The sequence below is a fragment of the Cetorhinus maximus genome, chromosome 16 (genome assembly GCF_964194155.1).
Source record: "Cetorhinus maximus chromosome 16, sCetMax3.hap1.1, whole genome shotgun sequence".
In the NCBI taxonomy this organism is placed as follows: Eukaryota; Metazoa; Chordata; class Chondrichthyes; order Lamniformes; family Cetorhinidae; genus Cetorhinus; species Cetorhinus maximus.
Genome location: NC_135894.1, coordinates 78844221 through 78862714, shown reverse-complemented (window position 1 = coordinate 78862714; position 18494 = coordinate 78844221). Strand labels below are relative to the sequence as shown.

At 43.6% G+C, this 18494-nt stretch overlaps 1 long non-coding RNA gene across 1 annotated transcript in view; it reads right to left on the bottom strand.

Moving 5' to 3' along the window:
- LOC144691978 (uncharacterized) overlaps positions 1-11991 on the bottom strand; it is a 141534-nt gene extending 129543 nt beyond the window's left edge. Inside the window, exon 1 of the long non-coding RNA XR_013579244.1 lies at positions 11895-11991. This is a non-coding gene — a long non-coding RNA (uncharacterized LOC144691978). The remainder of the gene's footprint in view (positions 1-11894) is intronic.
- Positions 11992-18494: the final 6503 nt, after the last annotated feature.

The window sequence follows — 18494 nt, the reverse complement described above, 5'->3', positions numbered from 1 at the left end:
GGGGCATTTCTCCAAACAAAGCTTAGATAACGAATTGGTTATACACTGTAATACCATGCATCATGTACAAACAGATGGTGTACATTATTATAGTACCTCTAGCACACAGCACAATACTTACACTATCTGTACATTTGTAGAGAAAATATTGTAGCAAATTCCAAATGTGCTATTTGTAGATGGAAAAAAGATGTTTTGCAAGAAACACCTTTCTAATTTTCAAGGGTATAATTATATATATATACTATTTTTCATTCTTCTTTGCAACATCCTCGGATTTAAAGGAAACTAGAAAGTGTAACAAGATAGATTTGTGAAATGGATGACATGTAAGAGCAGCAAGCAAGCTGCAAGTTACAATTACACAATTCTAGCTCATAATGGAGATGGCACGCAATGATCCCTCTAACTTCTATTTGCTGGGCACGGCCAGCTTGTTGCACTGCCCAGTCCCATTAAGATTCACTTGCGGTGGCTTGCTTGTGCACGGCCTGTTTGTTCCCAGTGTGCCACATTCCGGGTTGGTGTGCAACCGTACACCCGCTTGGCTTAGAGGGAACAGTGCCTGTATGGCTACTGTACAAATGTTGGCATGTATGTGTATAATACTATAATACCAGTGAATGCCATACAAGGGTCTGCCTCATACTGGAGTATGTTCCAGTGCTGTCTGATAGTCCACCCAAGTGTCCATTCTTCACATTTGAACCAACAGCCGATTATGCCGTGGTTGGTATTATAGCCATGTCCAGTGCTGCTGTCACCTGTTCTCCAGACACAAACACCGCTTCCAGTTGAAGAGATTGGAAGCTGGCGAATATAAGTAATGGCAGGAAACCCAGCTGCTTTTCTCTCTCTTTCCTCATCTATGGATTCTAGAGCTAATTATAGCACTCCGATCACTGACCTGGCTAAGATCCGCACAGGAAACCGGATAAATCTGGAATGTTCCATTTATATGGCTCAGTATCAGACCATGGGAAGACAAATGAGCTTGCTTGGAAAAAAAATACATTAAACTCATTTGAAGCAATTTAGTGCCACTATTCACCATCCCACTGGACTTATTAACTAGATTCCAACACCACGGACATGAAGAATAAAAAATACAAGTTAAAGCAGTTTGGACTACCAAATGAAACTTACTTATTCATGTTCAGTGTTTATGTATTTTAACATTTTCAGGAATGTGCAACATTTTCTTCATTCTGTTTTGATCAAAGGGTTAGGGAATGTTCTCCCCATCATTCTATAAATTCTTTGAACCAGTTCATATGGAAGTTTAATAACATATTACAATTTAAATAAAGCCACTGTAGCATTGGGCATAGAAAAGGTTACCGTCCACAGTGTGATGTGAAGGAACGCATGACCCAAGTCTAGAGGGCAGTCTTAGAATGGACAGAGACCTGTGTAGCAGCTAGCATGGAGTTAGCTCTTAGCTTGGACTATACTCTACATATATGTACATAGTTATGTGTTATCAATAAACACTTACTGTTAAACTATACAAGACTCAGGACCTCTTTATGAGACCTACTGAACTACACACAACATTTTACAACATGGTGGCAGCTATTGGACCAATCCAGAACTTCACAGAAGCTGGAGAAGAAATTTAAAACCTGGAAGATTGAAAAAACAGTGTTCTGACCTAATGACAAGCACCAGAAATGAAGGCAAAGAGAGAAATCACCAGAGAAAAGCTCCAAAGCTGGATCGGAAGCATAAGTTAGAAATAAAACTCCACAGTGCAGCAGAAGGCTCCATTGAATCCCTTGAAAGTCCAGATTGAATATCCAGAGAGTGCAAAGTTGGAAGATCTAGCAGGGGTGTGCTAAAAAAAACATAGTTTCTTTGCCAGAATGGGCTTAAAAAGCTGTTAAGTCAGCAACTGTCAGAATTGCAGTTTTGAAATGCACCACAAACAGCCTGAGTCAGCGCCTGCACATGTGGCAGCCAAGCTCACTCCAATCAAAAAAATTAAATAACAGATAATTGGCAGTTAAAGGACCCAGAAAAAGCCAGGAATCAACAGTATCACAGCCCAAAAATACTTAGGTACTGCAGGGAAGACTCAGAAAAGTTGATCCAGGTGGTCGCTACTGAAAATTTAAAGCGCAGGAATCGTGTATGCCATTACTGCCGGAGCCCACCAAAACTAGCAACTGTGGGAAACCTCATTGTGAAGAAGCTTATAGCAGCGCCACCTTGAATTTCCTAAGAGCACTTAAACCTGTAAATGCTTTTAATTTGAAATTACCATGGATCACAAATCTACTCTACCAGGAGAGTTTGGACTCGTCCAAGGCCCAGGCCAGTCACAAAATTGAGGACTTTGAAGAAAGGTATTCCTTAGATACATGATCGCTTCAGATCTAGATTAAAAAGACATATGCTGAATAGGTTAATACGTTGCTTTATTCGGTAGGTCCAGTAGCCGACAATATAATAGCTAGACAAGGAATCAATGACTCCTCAGCAAAATTTGATGAAGTCTTAAAATCATTTGACACATATTTTAACCTGAGTGGTAACAAGGTCCTTGAAAGAGCAGTGTTTAACAAATGTGTCCAACAGCCAGGAGAACCTGTTGACGCCTTCATTAATGAGCTGTACAGAATGGCTGAAGGCTGTGACTACTGGTGGCCTGAAATCAGAGCTAATCAGAGGCAGAATTGTTGTCAGAGTGGTGCATGATGCACTCTCAGACGTGCTTCAAGCTAAGGAAGATTTGACTCTTGAAAAGGCCATTCAACTTGTCAGGCAATTCAAAATCCGTTTACAGCACAGATCCATCTTAAGGGGGGAAAGCAAACCATAGCACAGAGCAACCCCGACTATCCAGCTCGTAAAACAGCAGAGGAGCATGGACAATCCAGGCCAAGGGAAGCAATACCCTACCTGACCACTAGAGGGTGGGTGACCGTGCCAGCACTGTGGAGGCAAGTGACCCCACAGGCATGACCAATAGCACAAGTGTTTCAATTGCAACCGCATAGGACACTTCTGAAAGCTAAGCAAAGCTAAAATAGCCAGACACACAAAGGATCCCAAGATGATTCATGAGGTCGAGAGGTGATACAACCATGCTTCTTGGGTGAGGTCAAAGATCAGGGATTTTCATTCTGGAACGCAGGCATCTTGGTGAATGGTCATCTCACAAACTTTAATTTTGACATGGGAGCCAGTGTTATGGTCCTCTCGGACAATAAGCCATGGCTGATGACACAACGGTTAATGCCACCCATAACACAGCAGAATGGAGCAGGTGGCATCAAACTCCAAGAGAAAGGTACTCGGCGGGTGACACTCAGCTCATCCACAACCAAGAATGTTCCCTTTTAAGCAGGAAAGTCTGTGTCGACCTCAGCCTCTTACAGAAAATTGACAAGGTCAACCAGCAAGGCCCTGGCTCCAAATTTAAAAAGGAGTTTCTGAAACTCTTAACTGGTTTAGGGCGACTGAGAGCTGCACATAGGATTGCACTGAGGAAGGATGCCAAGCCCATGGAAAATACCCCACCCACTCGTGAAGCAAGTGCAGCAACAGCTGTTAAACTGTATAAGACTCAGAACTTCTTCATGAGAACTACCGGACTACACACAACAACTTAAAACAGTCACAGGGTCTGGTCTTATGTCGGGCCGCTGTGCAGGATTGGACAGTAACAGATTGAAGATCGAGTTGATGGACTTATTAATCCTTTCCCCCTACAGTCCTAGCTGACATAATTTTTCTGAGAGCCTCTACATGTGTGATTTCAGGCACAAACTCACATTTAATATGTCCCAGGACCTGTATAGGACCCTGGTGTAATTTTTAGGTACTAATGAACCAAGCATGCACTAGTCTGCAAATTCTGCCCTAGTTAAGTTCTACCCCACTCTGGTGATGGTACATATTCTACACAAACTTGACAATCAATCTTGTAGACAAATAACTTTATCCATCAGAAGACGAGATACAGCAACAGGCAGTATTCATAAACCCCAACATTTCATTGTTAAAGTATTTGTGGAATATGTTAATGATTTACTCAATAATCCTAAGGCCTTTCATTGTTTCGTTGACCTTTTCAGCATTAATTCTTAACAACAGCACATGAGAATTTTAGGAACAGGAAGGGCCATTTCATCGGCAGGCCCACCCCTTTTGATAGACAAATCCCACTTGTTCACTTTTTGAACATGACCCTCAATCCTTATGGCCTCCTGAAATATATCTCATCTATTCCCTCAACATTCTCTTTGACTAATCATTTCTCCCACTGTCTATGCCCTACTCTGGTAAACATGGTCCCCTGTTAAAGAATATGTTTCATTGGTGGAAAGACCTGTTTCAATTATACACCAAGTAATTACAGCTCCAATTTAGGTATGATTTTAATTGGACTACCATTGGTGACTGTCTTCAGCTGCCAAGGGACTAAACCCTGGAATTCACTCCTTAAACCCCTTTGTCTCTCTACCTCACTTTCCTTTTTTAAAATGTTCTCTAAAACCTACCTCTTTGACCAAGCTTTTGGTCTCCAGTCCTCATATCCCCTTATGTGGCTCGATACTAAATTCTGTTTGATGGTGAAGTTTTGAAACGCTGTTGTAAATTTTACTACGTTTGCCTGTTGCTGTTAAGTCACAGTAGTGACTATATAATTTCTATTTAAACTATTTCTATTTAACATACCAGAAATGTTGGGGAACAAAGGGTTTAGTGAGAGGGAGGAACTAAAAGAAATCAGTATTAGTAGGGAAATGATGTTGGAGAAATTGATGGGATTGAAGGCCGATAAATCCCCAGGGCCTGATAATCTACACCCCAGAGTACTTAAGGAAGTGGCCCTAGAAATAGTGGATGCATTGGTGGTCATCTTCCAAGATTCTATAGACTCTGGAACAGTTCCTACAGATTGGAGGGTAGCTAATGTAACCCCACTATTTAAAAAGGGAGGTAGAGAGAAAACAAAGAATTATAGACCAGTCAGCCTGATGTCAGTAGTGGGGAAAATTCTAGAGTCCATTATAAAAGATTTAATAGCGGAGCACTTGGAAAACAGTGGCAGAATCGGACAGAGTCAGCATGGATTTATGAAAGGGAAATCATGCTTGACAAATCTACTGGAATTTTTCATGGATGTAACTGGTAGAGTTGATGAGGGGGAACCAGTGGATGTGATTTATTTGGACTTTCAGAAGGCTTTCGTCAAAGTCCCACATAAGAGACTGGCGTGTAAAATTAAAGCGCATGGAATTGGGTGTAGTGTATTGAGATGGATAGAAAACTGGTTGGCAGACAGGAAACAAAGAGTAGGAATAAATGGGTCTTTTTCCGAATGGCAGGCAGTGGCTAGTGGGGTACCGCAGGGATCGGTGCTGGGACCCCAGCTATTCACAATATATATTAATGATTTAGATGAGGGAACTAAATGTAATATCTCCAAATTTGCAGATGACACAAAGCTGGGTGGGAGGGTGAGCTGTGAGGAGGATGCAGAGATGCTTCAGTGTGATTTGGACAAGCTGAGTGAGTGGGCAAATGCATGGCAGCTGCAGTATAATGTGGATAAATGTGAGGTTATCCACTTTGGTAGCAAAAACAGGAAGGCAGATTATTATCTGAATGGCTACAAATTGAGAGAGGGGAATGTGCAACGAGACCTGGGTGTCCTCGTACACCAGTCACTGAAGGTAAGCATGCAGGTGCAGCAGGCGGTAAAGAAGGCAAATGGTATGTTGGCCTTCATAGCGAGAGGATTCGAATACAGGAGCAGGGATGTCTTGCTGCAATTATACAGGACTTTGGTGAGACCACACCTGGAATATTGTGTGCAGTTTTGGTCTCCTTATCTGAGGAAGGATGTTCTTGCTTTAGAGGGAGTGCAGCGAAGGTTTATCAGACTGATTCCTGGGATGGCGGGACTGACATGTGAGGAGCGATTGAGTCGGTTAGGATATATTCGCTGGAGTTCAGAAGAATGAGGGGGATCTCATAGAAACCTATAAAATTCTAAAAGGACTAGACAGGGTACATGCAGGAAAGGATGTTCCCGATGGCGGGGGAGTCAAGAACCAGGGGCCACAGTCTGAGGATACGGGGTAAGCCATTTAGGACTGAGATGAGGAGAAATTTCTTCACCCAGAGAGTGGTGAGCCTGTGGAATTCACTACCATGGAAAGTAGTTGAGGCCAAAACATTGTATGTTTTCAAGAAGGAGTTAGATATAGCTCTTGGGGTGAAAGGGATCAAAGGATATGGGGAGAAAGCGGGAGCAGGCTATTGAGTTGGATAATCAGCCATAGTCATAATGAATGTCGGAGCAGGCTTGAAGGGCCGAATGGCCTACTCCTGCTCCTAGTTTCTATGTATGTTTTGTGTGCCAATCATCCAGATTAATCCTTTAGAGTGCTGAATGTCTTTTGGAACTTACACTAACAGCTAAAAATAAGTGGCTCTTCTGTGAAGTTATAAGAAAGTTTTTAGATCAGACACCAACATATTCAAACTCCTGTAGGTTTCAGGAGGTGACTTACAAGCTGCACAATTTTAGTGGTGTTTAAGCATTTAGAAACAAAGTATTTATGTTTTCTTGACTAAACTCTTGTAGCAAATGAACAAAGAATAAAATTTGCCTGCTTAAGTAGGCTAATATGTGGCTAATAGGAAAGAAAATACTGCAATACATTGTACTCTGGATATTGAAAACTGATAACCTTAATCATATTGTTCTACTTTTGAATTTTAAAATGGGTTGTTGCCAGCGAGAGAACAGAGTTGATCAAAACATTATATGTCACAAAGCGGGTGCTGATGAGATAGACTTTCAGCTTCACACATTTTGAGATGCTTATTATCCACCTGCCAGCCAAAGGACATGCCTCTCAAAGCAAGTATCCTGTGCAACGTGTTATTGGAAATGGGACCAATATAACAGAATCAAGCAGGGTGTATAAGATGGTGTCCGATCCGCGATCAGCTATTTTGCACCACTGCCAAAGTTGAATTTCACCTTCCTATATAAACGAATCACTTTGCACTTCCACACAGCTCAGTTGTGGCATTGCAGCCCCACCACTGGCGGAAGGGCAGCATTACAGTTTGACAAATTTACACGGGCGGTTTCCGACATAAATGTGGTCATTGGAATTTGATATCAAAAAAAGGTGACATGAAATGTGCATAGGTGCACAATTTTAATTATTTTATTAATATGCTGCGTCTGTTTATTGCTGTGGAACATTAAATGTTTGTGTTAACTTTTCCGATAGTACTCATTCAGGCATTAAAAGATAATATTTTTATTATAACAGAGCAGTCCCAATCTTACATTGGTATTTAGATGTAACAAGAGCATGGTATGCTGCCACACAGCCATACACAAACTGTTTGCAAATATAAAGCCTTTATACTAAATTATACTACAGCTTAAAGAATTCAGAAATTTATTATTGATTCTTGCTGAATTTAAGTTTCGTAGTGACGCATGGGAGTCATGTTGTAGAAACATAGAAACGTAGAAAATAGGAGCAGGAGTAGGTCATTCAGCCCTTCAAGCCTGCTCCGCCGTTCAATATGATCATGGCTGATCCTTGATCACAAGTCGGTACTCCCGTGCTCTCCCCATACTCCTTGGTGCCTCTCGAGTCCAGAAATCTATCTATTTCCTTCTTAAATTAAACTCCTCAAGTAACTTGGCCTCCACAGCCTTCTGTGGCAGACAATTCCATAGGTTCACCACCCTCTGAGTGAAGAAGTTTCTCCTCATCTCAGTCCTAAATGGTCCATCCTGTATCCTGAGACTGTGACCCCTTGTTCTAGAGCACCCCGGCCAGAGGAAACATCATCCCTGCATCCAGTCTGCCCAGCTCTGTCAGGATTTTATATGTTTCAATGAGATCCCTTCTCGTTCTTCTAAACTCCAGTGAATACAGGCCTAGTCGCCCCAATCTCTCCTCATACGGCAATCCTGTCATCCCAGGAATCAGTCTGGTGAACCTTCACTGCACTCCCTCTAGGGCAAGTACATCTTTCTTAGGTAAGGAGACCAAAACGCACACAATACTCCTGGTGTGGTCTCACCAAGGCCCTGAACTGCTGCAGTAAGACATCCTTGCTCCTGTCCTCAAATCCTCTTGCACTGAAGGCCAACATACCATTTGCCTTCTTAACTGCTTACTGCACCTGCATGCTTGCTTTCAGTGATTGGTGTACAAGGACACCCAGGTCCCTTTGTACAGCAACATTTCCCAATCAGTCACCATTTAAGTAATACTGTCATTCCAATGTTCCTACTGAAGTGGATAACTTCACACTTATTCACGTTTTACTGCATCTGCATGTATTTGTTCACTCACTCAACCTGTCTAAGTTGCCTCAAAGCCTCTTAACACCCTCCTCATCGCTCAAATTCCCACCAAGTTTCATGTTGTCAGTAAACTTGGAAATATTACATTTGGTTTCCTTATCCAAATCATCGATATATAATGTGTTTATCTATATATATATATAATATATATTATATATATATATGAGATATATGTTTACTTATTTATGAAATGACTGAGTGAGTTGCATTTGCAGAAGGCAAGAATGGGAAACGGAGATTTCATTTGCTTCCATTCAGACTGTAGCAGGTATTTCAGTGAGAAAATGTCTTGCCTTATAATAGAAAGAAAGAAAAGAAATGTCTTGCTTTATGTTCTTAAATCACTCAAGAGGGCTTTGAAATCTTGTGGAATTCCCAATGCACTAGCATTGATTTGGGCCTGGATTCAAGGCCAGGGCTCTCCTGATTACATTTTAGACCCTGGAGATTAACTTAACCACAGAGGTCCCTGGGTTTAAATTACTGATAATTCACTTTCTATTATGTGGTAGCAAAAAACTGATGTGGGAAGCCAAGCACAATGGACGAGCTGGATTGCTAGCAAGACACGTCTCTAGTAGTTTCATTTACAGCTGATCTTTCTGTAAATCTATATTCCTCTTTCAGTCTATAGCTCCCTATTGTTACTGTGCTGCATGTCCAACTTCAATCATGGTCCTTTGCTACTGTTCAGCTCCCTGCTAAAAATGACCATCCATCTTACATCATCTGGTAGTTGGGACACTGGATGGGCTAAAAATTGACAAAGAGGAGGTACTGGATAGGCTGGCTGTGCTTAAAGTGGATAAGTCACCACAACTGTATGCAATACATCCAAGGATACTGAAAGGAAAGGTGGAAATTGCAGAGGCAGTGGCCATAATTTTCAATTGTCCTTAGGTACAGGGGTGCTGACAGAGGACTGGAGAATTGCAAATGTTACACCTTTGTTCAAAACAGGGTATAAGGGTTGTCACGGATGCTTTAGAAGGTGTTTCCCCAAAGTTCCCTGATCGGGGCGCACCACCATTTTAGGTGGGCGGGCCAATTAAGGCCCACCCAGCGCGACATCCGCAAGGAAGCGCTATGCTGGGCCGAGAGTGCGCTCTTTCGCGCATGCACACAATGAACAATGTATTTGTAGGTGAGTGTGTATATTTTACCCTTGAAGTGAGTAATTCAATTTAAAATAACCCAGCAGCAAGTCTTTTTTACCGTAAAGGAAAAGGTTAGCTTATTTTTCACTATTGCTCTAGAAGTTACTTAAGAAAAGATAAAGGCCGGGATGTCAATGACAATGTCCACTGCTGGTGGGACCAGAAAATCTCGCCCAAAGTTACTAACACATAGGCCAGGGTTTCCTGGTCGGCGAGCTGGGGGCGGGGCCCTCTCGCCAATGTGTAAAATGACGCAGGATGACGTTGGGCAGAATTCCCGACGTCACCCCGCCCCATTTCAATTTTCAGGTTGGCGGGGGCTCAGCCGAATCAGCTGTGCGCCCTCCGACCTGTCAATGGCCTATTGAGGCCATTGACAAAGTCATTAACGTAACTAGTGGACCTGCCTGTCCAACCTTAAGGTTGGCGGGCAGGCCGGGAGCCCTGGCTGGCATTGGAAAAAGCATGGAACCTTATCCATGGGCGGGATGAGGTTTCATGTAGGTTTTTAAAAATTTAACAAAAGAGTATTTAAAAGTGATAGACAATGTCACATGAGGGGACATGTCAGGGAATTATATTTTCTGTTTTAAAATTTTTTATTGTGGAGCCGATCTCCCTGAGGCAGCACTTAGCCTCATGCGCATGTGCGAAAGGCCGCACTCTCGGCTCAGGGAATCCCTTCCGCCTGCGCAGGGAGCGCATAGCACTTCCTTGTGGATGTTGTGCTGGGTGGGCCTTAAGTGGCCCACCCACGTAAAATGGCGGCGCGCCCCTGATTGGGTGCGCCGATCGGAGGCACGCCCGCTCCTGAACTTCCCCCCCAACCGGGGGGGGAAATCCTGCCCATACACACAAAGATTAGTTACAAATGAAGCTAAAAACGATGCCTATAAAAATTGTATCAATTCAGTCCCTGTTGTTTGGTGCAGGCCTGATGGTTTGAGGTTGAGTTGTTGCGTTAACTGAAGTGAATGTTTGAGGTTGTAGGATTGTCTCTGTGGCTGCGATGCCTTCCACAGTCGAATGGCCAGGGTTTGTTTTCACAGGTGAGCTTTGTAAATGGAATCAGGTTTACAGGGGGGAGAAGGTCCTTTGCTTCTGGTTCTGCAAGTGTGGCTCTTTCAAACTGACCAGTTACTTACAGCAGAATGCTTGGCTGCTTCTGGATGCCTTTCTCTGTCTCTCCCTGTTGCAAGCAGTTTCTTAACTGCTATCCTGAAGCTGTTTCAAGGTGGATCTCAGAAACAGTTTGAACTTTCCTGCTATATCTTTAGCAGGGAGCAAGATGGCTGGTGTACCATGTGACCCGGACAAACTGCCAAGTCATCCTCCCAAATAAGCCATTGACACTTCGAACAGCCTTTCTCCCAGCCGTGGTTTTTAGCTTTTCACACCTTACCGTTGCTTAATCAGTTAATGTCTTTGCACTTGAAGGGAAGCCACCAAGTCAATGAGTTTCTATTTACTCTTATGGAACACTCATTGGGCAGAATTTTTTGTCCCGTGGGCAGGCGCGTGCCCAACCCAACGCGTCAACGCGTACTCTCGCGATCTTTCAGTTGGCGGGCGCGTGCGAGAAGAGGCAGCGCGCCCTCCCGACAATTAAGAGGCCTATTAAAGCCCTTAATAAATTCATTAAATGGAATTTTTTGCTGCCCGTTCAACTGTTGGGTTGGCGGGTGGGCGAATAGGCCAGGCGGCCTTTGCATTTTTAAAGAAACCTCGAAAATTTTTGAGGCTCATATATTTCACATGTCCCTGTTCATGTGACAGAGTTGCATGTGGGGACATGTTTTCCTTATTTTTAACATCTTTACTTGTCATGTTAGAAACATTCAGCTCCCTGAGGCAGCTCTGTGCCTTCAGGGAGCTTTGACTCAGCGCATGCACACACTTCAGCGCTCACCCCAGCAGCACTGAGGTTATCAAGTAACGGCCAAGTAACGTCCAGCCAGCGTGAAATCGCGGTCGGGGCCCGATCGCGGATGGTGGACCGTCACTCGGCTGCTCTTGCGCCCCCACCGTGCCCGCCCTACGAGGCGAAAATCACCTCCATTGATTTTCAAATGTCATTTCCTGTCTGGGAATGCATCCTTGTCTCCTTGTGAGGTAAGGGAAAGATGGTTCAAATCCAAAAGACAAGTCACGTGACCTCCTCAGCGTCCATTTTGACCTATAATCTATTTTTAAAAATGTCATCTTTACAACGGTTTTCTAAAAATCTGTAATACCACAGCTGCACATCATAACAGGACAAACTACAGCAACGACAGGCCAGTCAGTTTAACCTCGGTGACTTTAGAAACAATAGGCTGAATCTTCCGAGGATTGGCAATCACTGTCGGATTACCACTCCGCTCCTTTTTACTTACCCTAGACGGGAGCTGCACATTTCACGCCTGAGCCTCTGGCCTGGGCCTCCTGTAAAATGTGCAGCGCAGCTACTTCGTGAGCCCTTCTGTGCAGTGCAGCAGTGTCAGGGGAAGTGAAGCCATGCCCCCTTTTTATACCAGCTATTGTCAATGGTAAGTTTAAAGGTCCCAGCCACTTTGACAGGAGAGAAGGTAAGTGTGTAAGGTACGTGGGTAGGATAGGTCGATGAGGGGAGCTCTTGTGGTTTGGGGTTGAGGGAGGGTGAGGGAGAGGTAGGGATAGGCAGGGGTGAGGGCACAGTCGGTGGGTGGGGAGTAGTCGGTGGGTAGGGGTAATCGGGGGTGGGAGCTTAGGAGGTCAGGGGAGGGGTGGGGGTAGTCAGGAGGTGGGGGAATGATCGGGTGGTCAGGGGGGGTGATGGGGTAGTTACTCGGGTGGTCAGGGGTTTGGGGGTAGTCAACTGGTTGAAGGGTAGAGGGGGTCAGGTTGGCGGGGTTGGAGAGGTAGTTGCGGGTTGGTGGGTAGTTAGGGGATGGGGGTTGGGGTGGTCAGTGGGGATTGGAGATTAGTCTGGGGTGGGTGGGGGAGAATCAGTATCATAATTACCCAGTAGTTAGTAGTGGTTTTAATCCTTCTAACTTTTCCTAGGTAACTATTCTGGTAAGAGAGTCGTAACCATCTGAAGTCTCCAGCTTTAAATCGGAGTTTCGGATGGTTCCAGGTGCAGGGTAATTGTCCAATTGTACAACCAAGAACCAGGCTGAATATGGAATGTCCAGAGGGGAAGTGAAAAGGCAAATAAGAGAAGCAAAGAGAGAGTATGAAAAGAGACTGGCAACAAACATAAAAGGGAATCGCAATAAAAGAGTACTGAAAGGAGGAATGGAGCTGGTTATAGACTAAAAGGGGATTTACACATGGAGCCAGGAGGTATGGCTGAGGCATTAAATGTATACTTTGCATCTCTCTTTACCAAGGAAGAAGATACTGTCCATGTGGTAATGGTGAAAGAGAAGATAATTCAGACACTAGAGGGGGTTAAAATTGATAAGGAGGTGGTATTGGATAGGCTGTCTGTACTTACAGTTGTTAAGGCACCAGGATCAGATTGGATGCATCCGAGGGTATTGCAGAGGGGCCATAATTTTTTTGTCTTCCTTAGACTCAGGGGTGGTGCCAGAGGACTGGAGAATTGCAAGTGCTGCACACATGTTCAAAAAAGGGTGTAAAGCCCAGCAATCATAGCCAAGTCAGTTTAACTTCAGTGGTGGGGAAGTTTCTAGAAAAAAATAATTCGGGACAAAATTAATAGTCATTAAGGCAAATGTGGATTAACAAAGGAAATCCAGCATGGATTTATTAAGGGAAATAGTGGTTAACTCGCTTGAGTTTTTAGAAGAGGTTATAGAGAAGGTTGAGGAGGGTAATGCTGTTGATGTGGTGTACATGGACTTCCAAAAGACTTTTGACACAGTGCCACACAACAGACTTTTGAGCAAAGTTATGGCTCATGGAATAAAAGGGACAGCAGCAACATGGATGCAAAATTGGCTGAGAGTCAGGAAACAGAGAGTTTACAGATGTTTTTCAGTCTGGATGAAAGTTTGTAGCGGAGTTTCCCAGGGGTCAGTGTTGGGACCCTGGCCCTTCCTGATATATATTAATGACCTAGACATTGGTGTACAGGACACAATTTCAAAATTTGTGGATGACACAAAACGTGGAACTAGGAATTGTGAAGAGGATAGTGCAGAACTTCAAAAGAATGTAGGCAAGTTGGTGGAATAGGCAGACAAATGGCATATGAAGTTCAATGCGGAGAAATGTGAAATGATTCACTTTGGTAGGAAGAACATGGAGAGACAATATAAAAGAAAGGGTACAACTCTAAACAGGGTGCAAGAACAGAGGGACCTGGGTGTATATGTGCATAAGACATTGAAGGTGGCAGAACAAGTTAAGAGAATGTTAAATTGACCATATAGTATCCTAGTTTTTATCAATAGGGGCATAGAGTACAAGAGCAAGGAAGTTATGTATAAAACACTGGCTCGGCCTCAGCCAGAGTATTGCGTCCAGTTCTGAGGGCCACACTTCAGGGAAGATGTGAAGACATCAGGCAGAGTGCAGAAAAGAGTCGTAAGAATGATTCCAGGGATGAGGAACTTCAGTTACATAGATAGATTGGAGGAGTTGGGATTGTTTTCCTTGTGGAAGAGAAGATTGAAGAGATTTAAAGAGGTATTCAAAATCATGACGGGTCTGGACAGGGTAGATAGGGAGAAAGTGTTCCCGCTCATGAAAAGATCGAGAACAAGAGGGCACAGATTTAAGGTAATTAGCAAAAGAAACAATGGAGACATGAGGAGAAATCTTTCCACACAGCGAGTAGCTAAGATCTGGAATGCACTGCTTGAGAGTGTGGTGGAGGCAGGTTCAATTGAAGCATTCAAGAGGAAATTAGATTATTATATGAAAAGGAAGAATGTGCAGGGTTATGGGAAGAAGGTGGAAGAGTGGTGTCAGGTGAATAGTTCATTTGCAGAGCTGACACAGAAATGATGGGCTAAATGGCCTCCTTCTGTGCTGTAACAGTTCTGTGATTCTGTGAATTTTGGAAAGCCAGCATGGATTTGTTCATGGTAAATCATGTTTTATTAACTTGCTTGAGTTTTCTGAAGAGGTAGCAGTGAGGGTGAATGAGGATCATATGGTTGATGTCATGTACTTGGACTTCCAAAAGGCTTTTTATAAAGTGTCACATAATAGGTTTGTCTGCCTACTGAAGGCCATGAAACAAAAGGGAGGATATGAAACAAAAAAAAAATAGCTGGAAAAACTCAGCAGGTCTGACAGCATCTGCGGAGAGGAACACAGTTAACGTTTCGCGTCCGTATGACTCTTCATCAGAACTAAGGAAATAGAGAAATTAGGTGAAATATAAGCTGGTTGAGGAGGATGGGACAGGTAGAGTTGGATAGAGGGCCAGTGATAGGTGGAGGCAAAGAAGAGATTGCCAAAGATGTCATAGGCAAAAGGACAAAGGGGTGTTGACGGTGGTGATATTATCTAAGGAATGTGCTAATGGTGACATTAAGGGTAGAAAGCAGGACGAGCAAGGTACAGATAGCCCCAGTGGGGTGGGGTGGGGGAAGGGATCGAAATAGGCTAAAAGGTGGAGATAAAACAAAGGATGGAAATAAATTTAAAAATAATGGAAATAATGCTGGAGTTGGCGGAAATGGCGGAGGATCATCCTTTGAACGCGGAGGCTGGTGGGGTGATAAGTGCCCCTCCGGGACATCCTGGTCCACTCCTCCATCACCCCCTACACCTCATCTCCCTCCCACGGCACCTTCCCATGCAACCGCAGAAGGTGCAACACCTGCCCCTTTACTTACCCCCTCCTCACCTTCCAAGGGCCCAAACACTCCTTTCAAGTGAAGCAGCACTTCACTTGTACTTCCCTTAACTTAGTCTACTGCATTCACTGCTCCCAATGCGGTTTCCTCTACATTGGAGAGACCAAACGCAGACTTGGTGACCGCTTTGCAGAACACCTTCGGTCTGTCCGCAAACATGGCCCAGACCTTCCTGTTGCTTGCCATTTCAACACTCCACCCTGCTCTCATGCCCACATGTCCGTCCTTGGCCTGCTGCATTGTTCCAGTGAAGCCCAACACAAACTGGAGAAACAGCACCTCATCTTCCGACTAGGCACTTTACAGCCTTCCGAACTTAACATTGAGTTCAACAACTTCAGATCATGAACTCTCTCCTCCATCCCCACCCCCTTTCTGATCCCCCTTTTCTAATAATTTATAATTTTAAAAATATATTTTTATTTTCCCACCCATTTCCATCATTTTAAAATTTATTTCCATCCTTTGTTTTATCTCCACCTTTTAGACTATTTCGATCCCTTCCCCCCACCCCACCCCCACTAGGGCCATCTGTCACTTGCTCTCGTCCTGCTTTCTACCCTTAATGTCACCATTAGCACATCCCTTAGCTAATATCACCACCGTCAACACCCCTTTGTCCTTTTTTCTATGACATCTTTGGCAATCTTTTCTTTGCCTCCACCTATCACTGGCCCTCTATCCAGCTTTACCTCTCCCGCCCCCCTCCACCAGCTTATATTTCACCTCATTTCTATGTTTTCTTAGTTCTGATGAAGAGTCATTCGGTCTCGAAACGTTAACTGTATTCCTTTCCGCAGATGCTGCCAGACCTGCTGAGTTTGTCCAGCTATTTTTGTTTTTGTTTCAGATTTCCAGCACCCGCAGTATTTTGCTTTTATCTTAGGGAGGATATGAAGTTGGCTGACTGACAGGAAACAGAGAGTATTGGTGAATGGTTGTTTTTCAGACTGGTGGTAACTGTGGTGTTCCCCAGTGGTCATTATTAGAACCATTACTTTTCTTGATCTATATTAAAGATTTTGATATCAAACTGAGGGCACAGTTCCAATGTTTGCAAATGACACAAAACTTGGGAGGTATATGTGAACCGTGAGGAGGATAGTGATAAACTTCAAGAGGATATTGCAGGCTGGTGGAATGGGCAGACAAGTGGCAGATAAAATTTAATGTAGAGAAATGTGAAGTGATTCATTTTGGTAGGAAGAATGAGTCGGGGCAAAATAAAGTAAAGGGTTCAATTCTAAAGGGCGTGCAGGATTGGAGGGATCTGGAGGCATTATGTGCACAGATCATTGAAGGTGACAGGGCAAGTTGATAGCATGGTCAATAAAGCAGATAGAATCATAAGCTTTATAAACAGGTGCATAGAGTACAAAAACAAGGATGTTATGATGAACCTATATAAAATCCTGGTTTGGCCTCAACTGAAGTATTACATCTAGTTGTGGGCACCACACTTTGGGAAGGATGTGAAGGCATAGAGAGCGTGCAGAAAATATTCACAAGAATAGTTCCAGGGATGAGGAACCTCTGTTATGTGGGTAGATTGGAGAAGCTGGGACTGTTGTCCTTGGAGAAGAGAAGATTAAGAGGAGGTTTTCAGAGGACAGCGATTTAAGGTGATTGGCAAAAGTAACAATGATGACTTGGGGAGAAACTTTTCCACACAGCTTGTGTTTAGGATCTGGGTGCTCTGCCTGAGAGTGGGGTGAGATTCATTTGAGGCCTTCAAATGAGAACTGGATCTGAAGCGAAAAGATTTGGAGGGCTTTGGGGAAAATGCAGGGGAGTGGAGATGGTGAGTTGCTCTTCCAGAGAGCTAGCACGGACGCCATGGACCGTATGGTCTCCTCTTGTTCTGCAACCACCCTATGATTCTCTACTCCTTTGCTACTATTCAGCTTCCTGCTAAACACAACCATCAATCTTACATGCAATGATCACCAATACAGAAGCATATGTCTTCATTCAATCATTTGGCATGTTTTCACAACAAAATTCTATTCCCTCTCCTACGACTGAGCTATTTTAAATAGAAATATGACAAGGTGTCATTTTTGATTTTAAAAAAAGGTGAAGAAGAATCACGAAGCAGATTTCCACCCCTAGTCAGTTTGGGCAGGTGGCAGGGAGAGGGGGAGAGTTTGGTACGGGCACAAAATGCACTCGTTCCATTTGAGGTATTTCAACTGTTGCCCACCCAAAACAGCAGGCGCTTGGTGGGTAGGTGACAATTGCGCATATTTAAGGGGGTGGAAGTGGTGCAGATACTGGTGAAATTGCTGTGCCTTTAGGGCTCATTTTGTTCATGAAAGCATTGCAGAATGAATTATCTTCACCCAACCTTCCCATGTTCCTTCTGACTATCACTGTAACTTGGTCCAAAGTTCACTTCCTAAATTTGTAGCACTAAATTTGTGCAACCAGTCGCATACTTTGGTGTGCTTGGTTCATCACTGCATTGCATCATGATTCAAACACGCGGCCATTCAGAATTGGCCCCATGCATTTATCTGGGAGGGGGAAGTACCTCACCTACATGGCCATGAAACTTTCAGTCCGCTATACCTCCAGAGGACAGTGAGTGTGCCCAGACAGTCTTTCAAGGAAACATCTTGGTTGAAATGCTTCGAACAACCGCTGTGTGAGTCTGATATCTTTCAGTGAATTTTCACAATCCTCGATGACAGGGTGAGCAGAGTTTGGAATGAAGCACTTTTAAAAAAAAAATTTGGGCAGCAGCAGCACCATCAAGTTACCTCGTGGCCAGATGCAAAGTGTTTCCTCTGCTTTGTCCAAACAGTTGCCTAGAATTTCCAAGTAGCTTTATATTAATCCCAGTATGAACCCATTTAAAATAAATGTGTTAACAGAAGTGTTACAGTAATGCAGAATTTCCTTCAGCTACTCTACCAAATGGGAATGCTATTAACGATTGACATTGAAAATAAAGCTATTTTGTTTCCCAGCAACAATGAAGAAGACAGAAATTCAACAGATATCATTGAGAGGTAATAAAATTAAATAATTGAACTATAGTATTATAATACACTTGATTGGCACCCCATCCACCACCTTAAACAGTCATTTTCTCCAACAGGGCAGCAGAGTGTACCAGGTAAACGTTGCACTGCAGCAGCCCACCAAGGCTACCCCAGGACCTCTCCCACGAGA